General features: G+C 42.6%; 1 protein-coding gene across 6 annotated transcripts in view; it reads right to left on the bottom strand.

Moving 5' to 3' along the window:
• DCUN1D3 (defective in cullin neddylation 1 domain containing 3) overlaps positions 1-13,982 on the bottom strand; it is a 36,773-nt gene that overhangs the window by 14,860 nt on the left and 7,931 nt on the right. The window contains exon 2 of one of the 6 annotated variants that reach the window (XM_032327200.1): positions 1,064-1,181. The exons of the other annotated variants lie outside the window; for them this stretch is intronic. The gene's annotated coding sequence lies outside the window, so the exon portion shown is untranslated. The remainder of the gene's footprint in view (positions 1-1,063; positions 1,182-13,982) is intronic. 6 annotated transcript variants of the gene reach the window in all.

The following is a 13,982-nucleotide window of genomic DNA, read 5'->3' as shown; positions in this document are numbered from 1 at the left end:
TCTCTGTGCAATAACAACATGATCAATGTTCCAGCTGAAACAGGTATTTGATCTAAACCACATCCTATGAAACTGAAAGGCCAGACCTGACCAGAATCTGGCTACCCTCTTGGTTTCAATTGCTACTGCTGAAACAATTTCTCTCTGGTTTCAAGCACTGAAGAGCCTATTTAGAAAGTACTCAGGTTTTAAAAACTCTAACAGGAAATGCTTGTGTTGTGTGCCTTTATTGGAAATATATTCCCTGCAGGGTGAAACCTGAGGCCTCAAGATTTGGGCTTTATTTTTTTTTATTTCAAGCAGTTACTTATTTCACCAACGGGCACTCATATGGCATGAGGCCAAAGGACTCATTAACACGTGTAAAGATAGGCAGATAATTAAATCAAAATAGAGCTCTATGCCTGATGGCTGGCAACACGGTCCCAGAGGCTTGGCAAAGACAGACATCTGAGGATTCCAGCCCCATTCCTGCCCACTTCCCGCCCATACTGACCTGCCAAAACTGCTGCCATCAAAGGGCCATTCCAATGCTGTCTATCAAAACTCCGCCCTAGGGCGCCTGGGTGGCTCAGATGGTTGGATGTCTGCCTTCAGCTCGGGTCATGATCCCGGGGTTCTAGGACTGAGGACCACATCGGGCTCCCAGCTCAGCACGTAGCCTGCTTCTCCCTGCTCCAGTCCTCTCTCTGTCTCGCGCTCTCCAATAAATAAATTAAATCTTTAAAAAAACAAAACGAAACTCTGCCCTAACAGCTAGGCCCTATTTTCATAAAACCGATTATGAGAAAATCCTAAAGTTAAGCAGCAGCACCATAAGCACTTTGGGTCATCAATATCTCTGAAAATCTAAGGATAGCTTTGGACCCAGAATAAACTGTGCATACGTGCACACACTCATACACTCAAATTCTGCATTCAATGCTTGGGATCTAGGATATTATATCTTAACTCTTCTGAAATGTGTCAGGGTTTTACCTACACTGCAACCACATTCATTCCCCTCGCCCAGAACCCAGCTGAAGACACGGCAGCTCCTGCAGCTGCCCCAGGATCGTCTCACCTCTCCTGAGCAGGGCAGGATGGGCTCAGCACGCAGATGACTGCGTGTGGACAGCTTGGCTGTATGTGCTCCCCTGCGCATACTTCATCACCTGTGCCTCAGTTTCCTCACCTGAAAACTGGGAAAATCAAAGGGTCACAGTGAAGAATAAATGGCCCCTTCACATCACATGGGTCTAAGTTAGAGGCTGAGGGCGCCCCCCCCCCCCCAGCCTACAAACCTAAACCTAAACTATTTCATTTCTTCCCAGCACATTTCACTTTCTGGAATTCTTGTTAACTTCCTTACTGTCTGCTCCCACTCCTAGAAGGAAAGTGCCCCAGGAGCTGGGATTTTATCTTATTTGCCCCTTTGTCCTGTGCACCCAGCTACCTCACATAAGCAAGTGTTGGATACATAAATGTTGAGTGAATAATAATCACTGTTATTTACTGAGTACTTATATGCAAGGCACTAGTTTGCGCCCCTGAAATGTATTCACTCATGACTGAATAAATGCTAAGTCCAACCTACTTAGTGCTGTCTCTAGCACGAGTTAGTATTCAATAACCGATAGCCATTTATACCAATTCTAATGATGATGTCACCAAATACTCAACAGTAAAGGGTGTTGAGCCCTAAGGATGTAGAACTTAATTAACTTCACCTCTCCAGAGCGGCTTCCTAAGCTCCAACTTCCCCTGGACTCCTCTCCTCCCAGGACTCCTCTACCTTCAGAGAGAAGGGAAAGTAGGAATCGGCTCCTTGTTCCATTTACTCCCTACCTCATCGGTTCTCAGAAAATGTCATACAAATACGGCCTCTCAGCCAGCATACACCACGCCATCTCTCTGCATGCCGCAAGCTAATTTTCACCTCAAACCTGACAAGAGCCAAAGTTAAAGGTGAAATGGGACCATGTTCATCCTGTCGTGCCTCTTTCTGATGTGCACCCCAGTCCCTTGGAAAAAATTCACAGACATGACGGTATCACTCCAGCCTCTCCTCTTAGCAAGGGACAAAGTCCAGAGAGTTCATGCAAGCCGTGGCCACACAGCACTCTAGGAAGCTCCAAGGGTTTGCCGATCAGGTGAACTCCAATGAAACGCCTTCTAGTGCTGATCCAAATTGCCTCTTCTCTACCTAAGTCAATCACACATTTAAGGTGTTTGGAAATGCAAGGGCAAAACCCAGCAGTTTTTTCTGACTACTGCATATTGAACCCGAAGGACTCACAGCCAGTATCGTATTTCTATTCCACTGTTATATTTTCTAAAATGTAGTCGATGACCGAGTGGCTTTTAACTGAGGGCTGAAGCACATACCTCATCAAAGATAGTATGAGACGTGGACCAGGGCCCTGCAACTTGTTGGAGCTGCAGGGGGACATTGGACTATGTTTTATATGACAGTAAGAAAAGGGCAAGAACTAAAGTCCTAGGCAGGGCCTTCAAAGCCACATGCACTTGCCAAGAAAGCAAAGGGCAGCTTCCACCTCCGCCGGCTGGCAGGCAGACCCACACATTCTGCTTAACCATGTGAAACAGCTAGCTTTTGCTCTCCCTGCCCCCGGGCCCAGTTATGATATTTGGGTAGCAACACTGGCGACTTTTCTAGGAGAGTGTTTTATAAAAATAGAGCTTCCAATTTTAGGTCTAGAATTGAAAGGAAAAATAGCCAGAATTAGAAATTTGTTTTAACACAATACATTGAAAATTACAAGTTTAAGGGCTGGTCGCTGAGGACGGGGATCACACCACCACGTGATTTCTCAGTGAGTCATAAAAAGTAGTATAGGCTTGTTTAACAGTACTAAGAGTTAAGGAGCCCACTTGAGTCAGATGATGGAAAGCCAACCTGACACCCCTGCGTTTGTTTCAGCTGTGGCAGGACTGACACAAATGAATTGCAGCAGCAATTTACAAGATAGAAACGTTAATAAAACGTTTTCTGAGCCTAGTCAAAGAGGAAATGTTTGAAACCCCGAATATGACTCATTTTTCAAAAGTTCAATCAGTTTAACAAGAAAAAAAAAGAGCTCTAAATATTAATAAATCAAAACTGAAACATTTCTAGATTTCTAATACCCATTCTTGATTAACATACCTTTGTGTCAAAGCAAAAACCAAGTGCAGCCATGTAACAGCAAGTTGCCACCCTTCCAGTTATGAGAACCGCTCTGGCGGAACTCGATGAGGGCAACGAGAATTAATCTTCAGGCCTAGATGGATACTGTCTTGGTAATAAGACAATAAAGACCTCCCTAAAGGGCTTCTGGGTGCCATAAATTATATAACAAATCCACTTCTGCCAGGCAGCCAGGATTAACTCCTATTCACCCAGGGCACTACTCTTACTCAGTATCACCAACTGGCTTATCGAAATGAAACAGTCATTATCCACCACTGCCCTTCGAAGGCACAGCATGTCTCTCACTGCTCATCAGTCTGCTGACACCAGCTACTCATCGCAGGAGAAGCCAACCTAACAATCTTTTCTATTTTTTTTTTTAGATTTTATTTATTTATTTTCAGAGAGGCTGGGGGGGGGGGGGGAAGCAGGCTCCCCGCTGAGCAGAGAGCCCGATGTGGGGCTCGATCCCAGGACCCTGAGATCATGACCTGAGCCGAAGGCAGAGGCTTGACCCACTGAGCCACCCAGGCGCCCCCCCCGCAACCTAACAATCTTAAAGACAACTTTGATACTTGTTTTTAACAGGCCAAAACATTTTTTAAAAACCAGAAACTAGGGAAGCCTGGGTGGCTCAGTGGGTTAAGTGTCTGCCTTCAGCTCCAGTCATGATCCTGGGGTCCTGGGATGGAGCCCCATGTTGGCTCCCTGCTCAGCAGCGGCATCTGCTTCTGCCTCTCTGCTCCCCACGCTGCCCCCCAGCTGTTCACTCACCCTCTCAAATTTTAAAAAAAAAAAAAAATCTTAAAAACAAGTAAGTAAAAGGGCACCTGGGTGGCTCAGTGGGTTAAAGCCTCTGCCTTCGGCTCAGGTCAGGGCCCCAGGGTCCTGGGATCAAGCCCCCCATCAGGCTCTCTGTTCAGCAGGGAGCCTGCTTCCACCTCCCTCTCTCTCTCTGCCTCCTTCTCTGCCTACTTGTGATCTCTGCCTGTCAAATGAGTAAATAAAATCTTAAAAAAATATATTAAAAAATAAAAAAATAAAAAATAAAATAAAAAAATAAGTAAAAATAAAAACCAGAAAGTATTTCACTGGTTTCTCCCCAGTGATTTCTTCTGACTGAATTTTTAAAGAATTGTCTATTATGACACCTTATCATAACAGACAATTTGTTACTCCTAATATGCATTCAATGCATTATATATTCTTTACTCTTCAGGAACATGAACATTCATGGCTCCCAAACAGGTGGTCAAAAATAACAAGTCCACAGAAGAGAAAGGACACTATTATTTCAGTGACCACATCTTATATTAGGAGTTCCAAGAAGACAGGGAATGCATACGGTAACGTGGAAAGGTCTAAATGGCACCTGACAAACATCTTCTAAAGAAGCAAATGTAGGGGTGCCTCAGCAGCTCAATCAGCTAAGTGTCCAACTCTTCATTTCAGCTCAGGTCAGATCTCAGGGTCCTGAGATTATCCCATTTCGGGCTCGTGTTCAGCAGGGAGTCTGATGGAGATTTTCTCCCTCTCCCTCAGCCCCTCCCCCTACATGCTCTCTCTCTCTAAAATAAATAAATCTTTTAAAAAGGAATCTAATGTAAAATAAGCACCTACTATGTACCAAGTGCACTGCACAAATCTACCTACATGCTCAGTATGAGCCACTTTTACACAATAACGTTCACAAATGCTTACATAAATTTTACAACGTAATATCCATCAATTTCAAAACACTTTTACACATATGCACTAACCCAACAAACATACCCTATGATATAAGTATTATCATCACCTGAGAAAACTAAGTCACAGAAAGTACCAGTAACTTGCCTAAGGATAAACAGCTAGCAAGTGACAAAGCTAAAATTCTAACCCATGTTCTACTCTTTCTCACAATTAAAGATACTGCTTTTCAAATCCACTCTTTTAAAAATATGAAAATTTAAACTGCAATTTAAACTGTCTCTTTGCAAAAAACATATTAAGTAGAGTAGTTCTTTTGGGAGCCTGGCCAGGCATGCGACTCTTGATCTCAAGGTTGTAAATTCAAATCCCACCCATGCTGGGTGTAGAGATTACTTAAAAATCAAATCTTTAAAAAAAATTTAAGATTTTATTTATTTAAGACAGAGAGCAAGCAACCAGCCATAAGTGGTGTGGGGCGGGCAGAGGGACGGGGCATTGGAAAAGGGAGAGGTAGGCTCCCCACAGAGAAGGGAGCTAGACATGGGACTCAATCCCAGGACCCTGAGACCATGACCTGAATGGAAGGCAGATGCTTAACCGTCCAAGAGTTCCAAACATCTAGGAGTTCCACCACCCAGGTGCCCCTCAAAATTTTTTTTTTTAAAGATTTTATTTATTTATTTGCCAGAGACAGAGGGAGAGAGAGCAAGCGAGCACAGGCAGACAAAGAGGCAGGCAGAGGGAGAAGCAGGCTCCCCGCCGAGCAAGGAGCCCGATGTGGGACTTGATCCCAGGACCCCGGGATCATGACCTGAGCCGAAGGCAGCTGCTTAACCAACTGAGCCACCCAGGCGTCCCCCCTCAAATTTTTTTAAAATAAAACATGAGTAGTTTTTTGCTTGGTATGTGTAAGGCTTTATATAGCCCAGTGTCTTTCAAACTTTAAGCACAGCCTTCATTGAGAAGTAACACTTCACCTCCTGACCAAAGACACGTATGTAAATACAGGTATAACTCAAAAGTTTCATGAAGCAGCATTTACCCTCATTTCTAAGATTCACTCTATGCTATTTCTTTCCTTCAGTTTGGTTTTTAATTGTTGTTTATAACCCACTAATTAGATACGGCCCATAATGAGAAAATCTCAATCTCAAGATCGAACTTAAAGGTTCCCTCCAACAGCCTTACTGTGCCAGACACAATACCAGGTGTTACAGAGTCATGACAGCAGTTAATCCCCACATCTGTCCTCTGAGGCTGGTACTAGAGTTACACTGATGAAGAAATCATCTCAGAAAAAAACACCTCACTCAAATCCCTACACTGTGGCACAAAGAAGCTCACCAAACAGTCCATCTGCTCCCCCAATTTCCCAGCCTCTTTTCAGTGAGGTGGGGAAATGTACTATTTCTGGCCAATGAGCTGTAGGCAGATGTGTTTCTTCTCATTTCTAAGCCGAAGCACAGAACTGGCACGTGACATCCCAGCCATCTTTCCCAGTGCCACGGTGACCAAGACAACACACAATAGTGGGATCTTCATCGGCCTGGGTCTTTGAGTTCAGACTGTATGGAACAGGGCACCCTTCAGGCCACTGACCCATGTGGGACATGCAAGCAATCACGTTTTATCAGATTAAGCCAGATTTTGTAAATTCTTCCTCCTGAGTATCTGCCCATCCTCAGTAACCCTACAGTTCAGGCCCCTGACATCTTCACCGCAGCACGTTCACAAATAGCTTCCCTGCTTCTGGGACTGTTCCCTTCAACCTCTTTCACGCTATTGCTGACATGATCTTACACACACGCACACGCGCATGCGCACACACAGACACACCCCATGTGAGTATGCCATGTCCCTACTCAAAATTACTTATTAGTTCCCCTTCACCTACGAAAGAGAATACAAACTCAGTAAGGCATACAAAGAAAGCCCTTCGGAGTTTGTCACTCTCCCCATCCCCTTCGCTCCGCATCCCCAGGCATACTGAAACACCTGCCGTTCCCCAAAGCGCCACAGCTTCTCCCACTTCTGTAGTTCTACAAATACTGTTACCTCCACTTGGAATGCCATCTCACTCTCTAGTCTGTGTCTTTCAAGCCCAGCTGAGATTTTACCTCCCACAGGACTCCTCTCCTGACTCCTTTAAGCTGACCTAGAACCTCTCTGCCCCACTCCCCACATCTTCATTTACAGCACTGGTATTTCGGGGTGCTGATTTTACCAGTTTCTAATTGTTCTGATATTTGTTTTCCTACCACATCGTAAGGTCCTAAAGAACAAGATCCACAAAAGACACTCAAACGTATCAGCATGAATAGCTGGCAACCCATAAACACATTTTTCCTGAAACACTGTGTATCCAACCCCAGGCTCAGTCCTTAAGAAAAATTCAGACTACACACACTTCACTTTGAATACAATGGTGAAAGCATCAAATCTGGAGGCCAAATTATCCTATGTTACAAGACTAGTTTTGGATTTCAGAAGTTCCCTATGAATGATCCACATTCTGCCCGGGAAAGCTGGTCCCCTGCTCAAATACAACTAATTTGAAAACTACATAGGCTTGTTCCTCTTAGAAAATATATCTGTTTGGAAATCAAGAGTGCTATTAAAAGCATGTTTTTAAAAGTTTTGTTCTGTTAAGCTGCTACTGTAATCAAAAGCTCTTTTGCTTAACCAGGCTGAGTCACAAGCACTAAATGCTGGAGACCTGCAGAACTTGGGTGTTGAGTGAGTCAACTTAAGCACTGTATGCAAATAGTAAAGCTACAAATCAGAAAGAGGAGGAACTTTGGCTAAACTACTCAGAGGGAAGGAAAACTGTATCCTTCCAAATGGGGAAAAGGCAACTGGAAAGATTTTTTTACCTGTTGCATAGCATTATTCTGGTTGCTTTGACTAGGGAGGTTTAAAGTTAAAGTCTTTGATTACATATTTGTATTTTTTTACTTGCAGTTACCATGAAAGTTCAAGTTTCCTACAAGATTTAAAATGTTAGTTTACCATGAGAAGACCACAGTGGTCTTACTCCAGTTAAGTGCTGGAAACATGGAAGAATGGCTTGAAAGGTTTTGAACTCTACCAGTATGTTTGTACATCTTTCAATCTGATCTAAATTACATTTTATCTTTTTAAGTGTGTGGTCTTGAATGCTTACACTTCTGTAGAGATTATCCTACCATGGAGATAATTATTTGCCTGACTGGGAAAGAATAGTCTTTCATGTGGCTCTCATCTTTAAAGCCCCAAAGACTCAGCTGCCACAAGAAATCTTAACCAAGACTCAATTGATCCAATGGCAGTTTTCCAAGATGAGAAGGAAATAAACAACCCCACTCTAGCTGTGCAAACCCTAGTCTAGAGACCAAGGGCAAATGTCATAAGCCCCCCCTCCAGCCCCGTTCAGAATTTCCCCAGACTCATCAGCAGTTATCTATAAATAATGACTAAACTCTGCACCAAGGGAAATGGACTCCGGAAGATGTCTACTCTGAGTAAGGCAGTCTTGTGAATCGGCACAAAGGATGAATGTCATACATGAAACAGATTTTAGTGAGAAAATAGATTTTTTAATACTGCAAAATATAGGCCTGAGTAAAGGCTTCTCTGCCCTTTCCCAACATGCCAAATACCACAAGTCACCACTTCTCTCAGGAGACAAGACCGTATGAATGACAAAACCAAAACTTACAAAGTATGAGGGCTTGTGGCTTGGAACATAAGATTTCACCTCAGCTGGGAAACATCTGAGAGCTTCTCATTATGAAATCAAGTAGAAACTCTGTATTAAATAAACGAAGTAGGGAAAATAATCTTGGGCTATATCGTTACCACCATTTTGCTCTATTTTGACCTCATCTTGACTAGATAACACATGGCACAGAAAGATAACAGACATGGAACCATCTTTATAACAATTTTTAAAAATTGTAATTTGAAACATTAAACAATTTATTACACGGAGCCATACCAGACGCATGGGCCTTTATGCTAAAGTAATTATAGAACAAAATCACTTGCAGATACAGGCCAACAACCAAAGTATATAATGAAAGATGACAGTGTGAAGATACACAGAAAATGTCAAGGGAACACAGGTAATTAAAGTTAAAAAAAAAAAAAACTCAAGTAACCATAGACTACATCTGAAAGCAACTTTCTTGGCTCCTCTTATACAATCGAGATTTCAGTTTTATTCTGGGGCTTTACTTAAAAAGAAAGCATCTCCTACAATAGTTTTGTTTCATTTTTACCACTGCTCATTTAACTTCTCAAGACCCCCCACTATATTGCATTAGAGCAGTATGACAGAAAGTGAAATAAAATTTTGTTTTATTATTTTTTTAAAGATTTTATTTGTCAGAGAGAGAGAGGGCGCACACACGCACAAACAGGGGGAGCTGCAGGCAGAAGCAGCAGGTCCCTACTGAGCAAGGATCCCAGTGCGGGACTCCAGGATCCCAAGACTCTGGGATCATGACCTGAGCTAAAAGCAGACACTTAACCAACTGGGCTACCCAAGCATCCCATGAAATGAAATTTAAATAGTTTTTCTCAGTGTTTAGCTTCATTTTAGGGCACGTGTCACACTGTACCTTTGAAGAAGTTACCAGCTGAAATTAACTAACGAGACATTAAGATATGGCAGAGCCCCCTGCCTTCCAGAACCCAGAATACATGCACTGACGTGCATTCAAGAAAGAGGGTTGGCCAAAAAAGAGAGAATGGACTGGCATTTGCAGGTCAACAGAACAGATTCCTAGCTGCTTCCATGGGGAGTCCCAACCCCAAAGAGTGAAAGGGACAAAAGATCAATCCAGGTAACAGGAAAACTGCTTGGGGTGAAAGAGGAAGCAATGCTACTTATTTTTCATTTTTTTTTTTTTAAGATTTTATTTATTTATTTATTTGACAGAGATCACAAGTAGGCAGAGAGACAGGCAGAGAGAGAGGGGGAAGCAGGCTCTCTGCTCAGCTTTAACCCACTGAGCCACCCAGGCGCCCCTATTTTTCATTCTTTAAAAAAAGCCATCACTACTAATATCTACAATATTTCAAATTCTACATCACTTACTTATGGGTATCTTCACCATGAATGCAGAAATAGAAAGCTGTCAATTTGTTTGAATGAGGCAAGTCTTTAAATCCACCAAATTTGGACCTGCTCTACTGTGTCCATCACCACAGGACTTCAGGCAGGTGTAGTACTGCAGAATTACTTGAGCTCAGAAATTCCAATTTTCAGCCTTTTCTAGACAACCTTTATGATCTTCCATATACATTTACCATTCCAACTACTGCTCCCCCAATATTTTTCTTAAAAGCTTCAAAAAAAAAAAGGGACCCCTGGGTGGCTCAGTAATTAGGCATCTGCCTTCGGCTCAGGTCATGATCCCAGGGTCCTGGGATCGAACCCCACATCAGGCTCCCTGCTCAAGCGGGAAGCCAGCTTCTCTCTCTCCCACTCCCCCTGCCCGTATTCCCTCTCTTGCTGTCTCTCTCTGTCAAATAAATAAAATCTTAAAAAAAAAAAAAAATTGTATCCACTTTAACATCATCCTAAGCAACACTATCCATGAAGACAAAGGTCTGACATGCTAGTTATGTTTTCATTAATACACATTAAAATACAGAACTAGTAAACAAATACTCATCCATGTACCACTGAAAATCCCATGTACTATCAACAGTACAAAAAAATACCACTCCTGAATACTCATTTCAGCAGCAGATACAGTAAAAACGTAACCAATGCCACACTTTGAGAAACAGTGATTTAGTCTCAAATCCTATGCCACAGTTAAGGAAACAGCCTCAAAGAGGGGCTGTAATTTGCCCAAAGACACACAGTAACTGATGGCAGAGGCCTAACTAGGATCTAAAGTTAATCCAGTGGTGGTCCCACCAGAGTACAAGTTCCAGATGGGTGAGTGACAGGAATTAGAGACTGACTTCGGTGAAGTTCACCAACAAGTGAACCTCAAGAAGCCAGTAAGCTCTTTACCAGTATACCTGGGCTTTTTACAGCCTCTAAGAAGCACACACACAATATGGTACTTGCCAGCTGACTCTCAAAGGTTTTCTGCACCAGCTAAAATAAATTTACAGTTTCCTTCCCAAAGTCTCAAGTAGTTTTGCCTAACTCAATAAACCTCAAGGTCTACTGTAAAGATAAAAAATCTCCTGGATCAGTTTCCCATTTTTTGGTTCAACAGTACCTGTACCTGTGCTACAGAGCCCTGGTCCCCACTGCTCACGCATGCTCTATACAATTTCAGGAAGATTTTCCATCTCTTGATTTTAGGCCAGCTCTGGAAACAGGCTGGAAGTTTCCATCACAGAGCCACTCCTATACTTCCCCGATACCCAGAGCAGGTTTTACTTTCAAGTGATAGATAACCTATGTCTACTGTGTGCCCAGCAATGTTTCACACACAGCCTCACACATCCCCCTATAAAAGTAAAATGACAGAGATCCTGGCTCCTTGGGAGTTGTCAACCCAGGTGAGCTTAGCTCTGTATGCATGTAGCTAATAACAGCTCATGTTCTTAGATGTTCATATTTATGCCAGGCACCGTGCCATATCCTTCAAACGGACTGTCTTATTGAATCCTCACAACTATTTACCATGATTATCCTCCGTTTATATATATGAAGAAGATAAAAATGAGACTTAGAGATGTTAAGTAGTTCATCCCACATCAAATTGTTAAGTAGGTGGTAAAAGTTCAGACTCAAACCCAGACCGACTAGGCTGATGTTCTTAACCACTGCACTATCTTTTTAAAGTCACACTGAAAGGAAACATGAATTCTGTATATTTTATATCTTACAAAGTGAGCTTATTTCTTACACTAGGGAAGTCCAGAGCTAGAGCACCTGTGAAGTATTCAAGAAACAGTAACACATTCTGGAAATGCCATTTCATACTGACTGAGGAGGGACATATCTAGTGTTTTGTAGTCTGAAGCTATTCAATTTGCACTTTAACCAAAAACTCCATCAAAGTAACAGTAAATGCATACTGTTACTTATCACCTAAATCAATTTTAGGTAGGTTTATTCCATTACTACTTATGCAATGCAAAGCTGGAGTACTAATGTGTTAATTAAGAAATACATTTGAAAAAAATAGATAGATAGATACACATATTTGGTCTTTGTCCCCAGTTTGCGCCAGCTCCTAAAACTCCTGGTTTGTCCTTACTGAAAGAAGTGTCCTTTGTTATTCATAAGGATCCCCTGCTGGACCACACTGGGGTTTATGCTAATGAGGTGACTCAGGGAAGCCCCTTAGATAGCTTCAAGACCGAGGTTGGCCACACCAGAAAGACCAGGCATTGATTAGAAGGTTGAAACTTTTAGTCCCATCTCCAGACCACCAGAGAGGGGAGAGAAGGGCAGCTGGAGCTCAAACACCAGGCCAATGATTGGATCAACTGGGCCTACTAAAGGGGCCTCAACTGAAACTAAAACCAGGCTAGGGGAGCTCCACGGTTGGTTGAACACAGTGATGTGCTAGAAGCCTGGCATGCCCAGAGGGGACAAGGAAGCTGTGCCAATTCATATCTCATCCCATGCATCTCTTCCAATCAGCTGTTCCTGAGTTGTGTCCTTTATAATCAAACTATAAACTATAATCCTAAATACACCTTCCCCAGTTCTGTGAGTCACATGTTCTGGTAATTATTGAACTTGGGGGAGGGCGACTGCGAGGAACCCTGGATTTACAGTCTGCCCGCAGAAGTGCAGATACCCTGAGGCTACCTGATACTTGTGGCTGGTATCAGGGAGAATCTTACGAGAGTGAGTCATTAACTTGGGGATATGCACTAACTCCAGGCAGTTTGTATCAGAATTGAATTGCTGGACACTCAGGTGGTGTCAATTGTTGTTGGAACAACGTAACTAATAACCTCAGAAAAAGAGGCCCACATTAAAACCAATTAAACTGGTGGCTCAGAAGCCACTTCCCTGCTTGATCTAATCATTACATCTACAGCTGTCACCAATTCGGAGCACTGCTTGCCATTTCTAGTGCGAGTAGGAAATCTGGCTCTATGGACAAATCCACAAGTATCTGGTAAAATAAAATTTTTTTTAAGAGAAAAGACTTACAAACTAATCTGATCGGCTAAAGAAAACATGGAATGTTGTAGAAATGTAAAGTAAAAAATGATTACTCTTTAATACTTTTAGTTGTGATTTAACTCCACATTTATTATAGTCTCCATGAGAGAACCAGAAATTACTTCAATAGTTTCCATGTAAAACTGTTCCCTTTGGATAGTAAATATTCTTAAATGACAATGACCATCACCTAGTATTTGCTACATTATGTACTTTTACCCAAACTCTAATGTGCCCAGGGACATCACATTCCCTCTTATTTACCAGCTTCTGATTTGTCAAAAGTAAAATCAAGAGACAGAGATCTCAAAAAACAGGCCAGCACTCTGCAAGCAATCTTTAAGACCAATCTGGTCAAACCAGACACTGCATGCCTGCATTCACCCCTCCCCATCAAAAATACACTTTCCAGTAATGGGAAAGAACACTTGTGGTCACAGCCCTGTTTGGGGCCACTGGATTACCAGACTCCACAGGCTCCCTGTCCCCCCTCCTTGTGAACGGTGTTCCCTGGAGTTGGGCAACCTTGTGGACCTGCTCCTTCCTCACCCACTCTTCCCCCAGCTTGTGCCATTGTTATCATTTTCTACCCTTTCCCAGCTGGACCCCTGGTGGGGGCATTTCTCTTCACCCTATACACCAGCCCATAATAACCCCCACTCAGGCTGTCCTACACATCCTCCTCCCCTACAACTCAACCTACCTATCTAAATGCCTTTAGAAGTTTTTAGACTTTTACATAAACTGTTAGGAAACCCCCAAACAAACTTCTCCTTACCATAGACAGGCATCAGCTGTAAACCAACTGTTTTGAGTAAATTACTGAACCCACTGACTAGTTATTACAAAGAAAAACTAATTTACTAGGAGTAAAAGAACCATGGAAACATTCTTAAAAATGGACACAGAGAATTCATTCTATCACTACTTGCTCTTGAATTCCACTCACTTAGAAGAAAGAAAATGTCACTGAAACAGAGG

This window comes from Mustela erminea, chromosome 20, assembly GCF_009829155.1.
Source record: "Mustela erminea isolate mMusErm1 chromosome 20, mMusErm1.Pri, whole genome shotgun sequence".
Classification (NCBI taxonomy): domain Eukaryota; kingdom Metazoa; phylum Chordata; class Mammalia; order Carnivora; family Mustelidae; genus Mustela; species Mustela erminea.
The sequence above is the reverse complement of the archived record's forward strand: the minus strand, read 5'-3'. Positions and strand labels throughout refer to the sequence as shown.